The sequence below is a fragment of the Mus musculus genome, chromosome 2 (genome assembly GCF_000001635.26).
Source record: "Mus musculus strain C57BL/6J chromosome 2, GRCm38.p6 C57BL/6J".
NCBI classification, from domain to species: Eukaryota; Metazoa; Chordata; class Mammalia; order Rodentia; family Muridae; genus Mus; species Mus musculus.
The window spans coordinates 61,447,404-61,454,473 of record NC_000068.7 but is presented as its reverse complement, the minus strand read 5'-3'; the positions used below and the strand labels follow the sequence as shown (position 1 = coordinate 61,454,473).

The 7,070-nt window shown below is 43.0% G+C and overlaps 2 long non-coding RNA genes across 3 annotated transcripts; one reads left to right on the top strand and one right to left on the bottom strand.

Moving 5' to 3' along the window:
- Positions 1-381: 381 nt before the first annotated feature.
- On the bottom strand, positions 382-1,532 carry Gm33753. Of its 2 annotated transcripts, XR_374566.2 has the most exons (4): positions 1,327-1,532; positions 1,095-1,197; positions 699-768; positions 382-627 (listed from the first exon to the last, which is right to left on the bottom strand). It is a non-coding gene; the product is annotated as a predicted gene, 33753 (long non-coding RNA). The 2 variants fall into 2 exon arrangements; XR_374565.2 differs by having other exon boundaries at positions 382-768.
- An 871-nt stretch (positions 1,533-2,403) lies between these two features.
- On the top strand, positions 2,404-5,150 carry Gm39835. The gene is made up of 3 exons (XR_866363.2): positions 2,404-2,508; positions 2,587-2,689; positions 4,996-5,150. It is a non-coding gene; the product is annotated as a predicted gene, 39835 (long non-coding RNA).
- Positions 5,151-7,070: the final 1,920 nt, after the last annotated feature.

Genomic DNA, 7,070 nt, shown 5'->3' with positions numbered 1-7,070 from the left:
TTAAGAGCCCCGCAGAAATCAGTGGTTAGGCATACAAATGCGGTGTGCTTTGAGCACACAAATCTCATGATGTGGATGTGCCTGTATGTAGACCAGGGGACATTAAAAAGAGCCGTAGTTTTGCTTTTAACACATGCACACGCAGTTAAAGGCACACGATCCAATTCAACATTTTGTAATTTGGAAGGAACCAAAGGGAAGAGGAACTGATTAACTCTTCAGACCCCAGGTTTAAGCTGCGCCGAAAGCCATGGTCAGGTGGTTCTCCACTGCTGGGTGACTTCTGTTTGACCCTATACATCCTTTCGAATGCTTTTCCTCTTTGCCACTCTTTCTCATGCATTTTATATTCCTCAAGTGTTCTCACCTAACAAAACCAACAGTCTCAGCCCCGATGAGAGTCATGACTATTTTTGTAACCGGGCTCAGAATGGTCTCAGAACACTGCGCCGAGGCAATATTAGTAATGTGATATCTGGAAGCCGTGTGAGCAGCCGGGCTGTCTGCTCTCATTGTGTCCGTGATTGTAAAAGGCAGCTGTGAGCTCTGGCATCCCTGAGTGACTGGTGTGACCTTGTGTGGTCTGGGAACCAGCTGAGGGTGGCCTGGCATGCTGTCACCGGAGACCTGCAGGCAACACAAGGTGGTAATGGAGGACTGTGTAGAAACTTAGGAGCTGTGCCCAGAATCCTGCTTACCTTGTGCATGGAGCTTTAAAATGACAAAGGAAGTTACTAGATTAGACATGGCGTCCACACAAGCTCAGGCCTGAAAAAAAAAAAAAAAAAAAAAAACACTTATCCAGCAAGGTCAAAACTAGAACTGAGACAGTAGAGAGTATTTTTGGATTCTAGTTCCACCTCTTGCTACGAGAATGGGCAAGTTATTTGCCCCTTTTTTTGTTTTAGGCTCCTCTTCAATAAAAGGATGCTTAGAATAGCTCCTGCGTGCAGGGCTACTATTGTTATTTCTTGTGATAGAGATGAGAGAAGTGGACTTATGGGAAGGCTGTTTCTTCATTTGTAACATGGAGATAATAGAATCTGCTCTCTAGACTTGTTGGAAGAGTTGCTGAGCTCTTGTGAAGTGCTTACAGTGGTATCTGATAACTATTGATTGCCCGATAACTAGTATATCTGATGCTCCTCAAAGCTGAAGTGGGGATGGTGCTGTCCATTCCAGAGGGTTCCAGGGCTCCTGGAAGGAATGAATAGGTTCAATGTATTGCATTCATCCAGGGTGTTCAGCCAACGATGCCGATTCATTTTAGTACTTGGCATGAGAATTCTCTTGCTTATTTTACCTGGTATCTATGTATGTACTCACCCTAGAAAGACACCTGAGTTCTGAAGTGGAAACCTAGAGAACTCAGTCAGTCCTCAGCAGCAGATCCCCTCTCCTGTGTTCTGGAGCCTCTGGTAACCTAAGAAAAAGTGTGTGCCCATCCGCCATTTTTCACACACAATCTGGAGCCTTTCCATGTGTCGTGACGCCCACTAGGGTTTCCTGGAAACCTGTAAGGGCTGGGAAAAGAAGCCCTGCAATGTAAAGAAGAATATCTTAATCCAGATTTGGGCATCACAAATGGGGATAAGAAGATGTTTCTGAAATTGGCACAATATCTATGGTTCCCAGACTTGTGGCAGGAGTCCCATCACCTGGAATAGCCCATAAAACCAAGCTTCTCAGGCAATCCCAGCAGCTGTCGTAAGATTGTCAGTTCTAAAGTTTCAGTATATGCCCTGCCCCAAATTTTGCATGCTGGGAAGAGTTCCCAGTGTATTAGTGTTGAGTAATGGTACCTTTAAAAGATGAAGGCTCTGCCCTCATGGGGATTAATGCTGATTTTGGAGCAGGTTCATGTTATAAAAAGAAATTCAGCTCTCTCTCACTCTTTCCCCCTTACCTCCTCCTGCTTCTTTACCTCCCTCCCCACCCCTTACCTCCTCTCACCTCCCACCCTGGGCAAGGGTGTATCTCATGGTCTCTCATATTAGACTTTTCAGCTTCTGGAATTGAGTGAAGAAATCACCTTTGTCTAACCTTTCTGTTCTCTCTAGGCCCTTGCCTGATTGACTGGTGCCTGTAATCATGGTCACTTCATTGGGTCCCTGTATTAGTCAGAGTTCTCTAGAGTCACAGAACTTATGGGTAGTCTCTATATAATAAAGGAATTTGTTGATGACTTACAGTCTATAGTCCAACTCCCAACAATGGTCAACAGCAGCTGTGAATGGAAGTCCAAGGATCTAGTAGTTGCTCAGTCCCACAAGGCAAGCAGGCAAAGGAGAGAGAGAGGGGGGGAGAGGGAGAGGGAGAGGGAGAGGAGACTATCTTCCTTCTTCCAATGTCCTTATGTAGGTCTCCAGCAGAAGGTGTAGCCCAGATTAAAGGTGTGTGCCACCACACCTTTAATGCCAGAAGACCTTGAACTCAGAGATCTCCCCTTGTCTTAATCTTCTGAAATTCACAGCCATTATGCCTCAAGATTTCCATGCCAAGATCCAGGTCAGAAACTTGTATGTCCCAGCCTCCAGATTAGGATCACTGGTAAGCCTTCTAACGCTGGTTTATAATTCATTCCAGATATAGTCAAGTTGACAACCAGGACTAGCCACTACAATTCCTCACCCGCCTCCTCTGGTCGCCCTCACAGACACCAGGAAGGACCACTTCAGCATTTCTCAAGGTGAGCCAGCTCCCAAAAGTAACCACCCGAGTGGGGCTTTGGAGGTGATGAAACCCAGAAAACTGAATTTTGTCTTTGTTTTGGCTTTTAAAGAAATTGGTTTCTAAGAGGAGAGAGAGAGAGGTCTAGTTCATTTTGAAACTTGGCATAACTCTTATTTAACTGATACTTCTGAAAGCATGAGAACGAGGATATAAAAATGGTGGAGTACAATATTCCCACAGATAAGGTCGTCCTAAAAGATGCAAGCTACACTAATCGGCGCTTATATGGAAAGCTGCATCTTGACTTCTGTACTGATGTGGCTGTCTTCTTTAGCCCCAATGGTGTCAACATGTACTTTGCTATACACAGCTTCAGAGACTGACCTAACTGTGGTGATAAGAGAACGAGGAAAACAAAACAAACAAACAAACAAAATAAATAAATAAATAAAAATAAAAACAAAATAATAAAAATAAAGAGGAAAAAAAAAGAGAACGAGGAAAGGACAGACACACAGACAGAAGTGCTGGGGTGGGGTAAGCCATGTGCACTCTGATGTACCAGCAGCAGCAACCGGGAAATGCAGAAAGTTTATTTCATACCTCTGGGAAATTGCAGAAGTAGGTTTATTGGATGCAGGTTCAGTTAATCTTGGTAGGAGATCTCTGGAGGGAAGCAGGCTCAGGCTGCAACCATCCCGGAGGAAGCTGTGACTGAGAGGTCAATCATTTGTAAGCACTTGGATAAGACAGAGCCTTTGCCATGCCTCCATGCCTCACCAGGGAAAGGCTTTGCCACTCCCATGAGTCTGAAGCATTGAGGTCCTTGACATAGCTGTCCCCATATCAACAACACACACTCACTCAGAGTTTCCTCCAGTTCCCACAAACATACTGTGCGGTTTTGAACTTGGGCCATGTATTTAATTACTCCTCTAACCCATATTCTTTGGTTAAGATTTCTTTTCTCAGGCAGGTTGCAATCTCGAGATCAGTAACCACACTTGGCTACCTCTGTCTTTACCTCCACCCCTGGCTTAGGGTTCAATAAAGACTCTTTTTATATAGTCAATGACTTATTTAGTTACAATAGAAAGTGAAAGGTAATATTCAGGACAGCAGTGGACTCTGTGATCACAAATCAACACAGCTGTAGTAGGTCCATTTTGATGGCATTCTCTATGAGAGGTGCTCTCCTAAACCCACAAAGTGGAAGATGAAATTAGCTTCCTTAGGCTACATTCATTAAAAAAAAAAGAAAAACAACACATAGGTTCTTTTTAAAAAAGATTTATTATATGTAAGTACACTGTAGCTGTCTTCAGACACTCCAGAAGAGGGTGTCAGATCTCATTACAGATAGTTGTGAGCTACCATGTGGTTGCTGGGATTTGAACTCGGGACCTTTGGAAGAGCAGTCAGTGCTCTTACACTGAGCCATCTCTCCAGCCCAACATATAGGTTCTTGGTATGCAGTTAAGCCTGGCTTCAGACTCTGTGTAGCCCAGGTTGTCCAGAACCTCTTTAATAGTATGTCAGTGTCCTGAGAGTTTTAGGTGTGTACAGGCAACCACCATACCTACCCAAGTTGCATTCTTGCTTGGATATTCCAATTGCTTTGGGGGATATTCTCTGTACATAACCCCACAGACTCACTTAGGAGCATTTTTTTGAGCTCTTTAACATTTCAAGGATGGAGGGTACTACTTTTCCTCTGCTCTTTTGCACTCATGGCATTGTTGATGGACTCCATATAGATCAGAGCTGAGCAGATAGTGTTCTCTGATACTCTGAGGCAGGAAGGGGAACTGCAGGGTTGCTATGGCTATTCAGAGAGCTACCAGCCTTTGGGGAAAGCTAGGTATCCAGGGGCTCAGTGCTGAGAACAGCCATTTGCCTGAATAATACTGGGGGTTATGACTCTAGAAACAATTGATATTAGAGATATCACCTATATCTCAAACTGTTATTTTAATACAAGGCAACCACTGATATGAAAGAATTCTCAAGCGTGTACTGCTGAACAAGGTTTGGAATTCCCACAAGTCTCATTACTTCTCAGCCTCAAATTAAATTCTTTGTTCTTACCTGAATGCAGTTGCCCAGGGGCTTTAAAAGATCTTTCTCTTGTTAGTGGCTATTTTTCAAATGGGCTTTAAAGAGTCTGGAGTGTTAGGAATGCTCTACAGAAATGTAGGCAAATAGAAATGGAGAAAATAACATAAGGCAGTGTTTTGGGCAAATAAATGGTAACATAAGGAAAGCTTAAAAATGAGCATTGGAGCTACCTGGCAGCAATATATATCCTGTGTTTCATTAAAGTGGCAACATCTGAAAATCATGTTCTGGGATTCATTGTCTGAGACTCCCTCAAGATCGCCTTTCTTTAAGTTACGGCAACACTCTCCTTGTGCCTGTGAGTGAATCTGCTCAGAAGAGGTGACACATTGCCAGCAAGGAGGAAACAAGCCATTTTGGAAAAGGAACAGAAATCAAGTGAATTATTTTTCCTGGTGAGAATGAAAAGATCTTTTTGAAGACATGGTTCTGTTCCCTAAAAATCTTAAGGGGCTTCTTGGCATCTTTAAACAGAAGAACACACATGAAATCTGACACAGATAGCAACACATAGCCATGCTAGTCTCACTAGACATCCGCATGAACTATTGGAGATGAATTATGAAATCCATCTGACGGGAGCTGAAGTTGCTTTGCTCTTTACGGGGGACATGTCGGTAGGAGTGACGAGAGGTGAACTTCAGACAAGTGCCCTTGGGAAAGCGTCACAGTCAGTGCTCAGAATAGTCACCAGAAGAAACTGTCTATTGTTCTTCCAGGCTTGTGATCTTTCTAAAATGGGGGAAAATCAATAGGCTTCCAACTGAAATTTTTAGCTATTGATTGCTCTTCTTAACCCACAGAGTTCTTTAAATAATATGTTTTAGTAGTGGGACTGCTCAGGGCAAGGCATTGTAGTAGGCAGTGGAAGAAGCCGGACAGCAGTTCCTTTGTTCACACACTTTTCACGGATGTGTGCAAGTGACTACTGCATTGGGAAATATCCTTCCATGCCAGAGTACACACCCTTAGCCAGGAATAGGATTCTGTGTCTCAAGAGAGCTTGGGTTGTAAGAGAGAGGGTGCTGTGGAATTCAGCTATTACTGCACCCTGTGTGGAGAGAGATGATAGTCTTCTTAGTCCTCTGATCATGCTCAGCAACTTTCATTGGCCTGACCCACCTGGAAAGAGGGCAAGACAACTGGTAACGCAGTAAATTCAAATCAGCCTTCTGAGGCATGGAACAAGGGAGGGTAGGGAAGAAAATGGATGGTTGTGGTGAACACAGACTAACCAACACAGTGTACTTCAGAAACTATGGATCCAGACTGTACGGCATAGATATGGCAGTTAATGTTGAATGTCAGTTGGATTGCACTGAGAAATACCCAAGAGATTAGTAAAGTATACCTCTGGGTGTGTCCACTAGTGAGTGTCAAGAGAGGATTAATGAAGACGAGAAAGACTTGCCCTGAATGTGCGCAGTATTATCCCCAAGCTAGGAGCCCAGGTAGAAAAAAGAGGAACATATAAAGGCTGCTAATGTAAGAGTTCTTTTGCAGTTTCCTGACTGTTTCCATGTGAATGGCCGAGCTCTGACCTTATCCTTAATGCCACAATGGTTGGACACCTCTGGGACTGTCAGTGAAAACATATTGTTCCCCTCTGACACTATATTCTCAAGTATTTTGTCTCAGAGATAAACACCTGGTTAACATTAGAGTATATATGCTATTTTCTCAAAAGCAATGTATAGCTAGTCATATATTCTTCTCCTTTCTCTATAGACATTATAATTCATCTTCATTAAAACTGCTGCTGAAGACTATTCAAGTATATAAAGTAGTCATTAATTTCTTTACTTCTTTTATTCAACCAAGTAGAGCAATACACACATGGTTATGTTTTCATACTCCCCTATGCATAGTCTCCTGTGATGTAAATGCACTGGTAATAAAGATGTAAGTTCATGTATTTTGGCCTTTGTGAGGCATACAGAGTGGTCTCCATCCCCACAGTTCATGATACTGTTAAGATCATCAACCCACATTTGCTTATTTACCCATTTGTTACTTTCTCAATGAGGATGGCCGTCAGTCTGAACTTCGTGCAAGAAACACAAAATGGAAAGACTGTTGTGGAGGTATGTGGATGGCCAGAAGAGGAATGCAGACTCACTCACCATCAACTGTAGATTTTACCCAACATTGGACAGTTTGCTAAGTACAAGAAGCATGCAGACCTAAAAGACCGAGACTCGGATAGGAAATACAAAGGATTATCATTTAATATGATGACCAATTCAATGGAGAGGTGAATCAATCTCTGGTGTTTCACA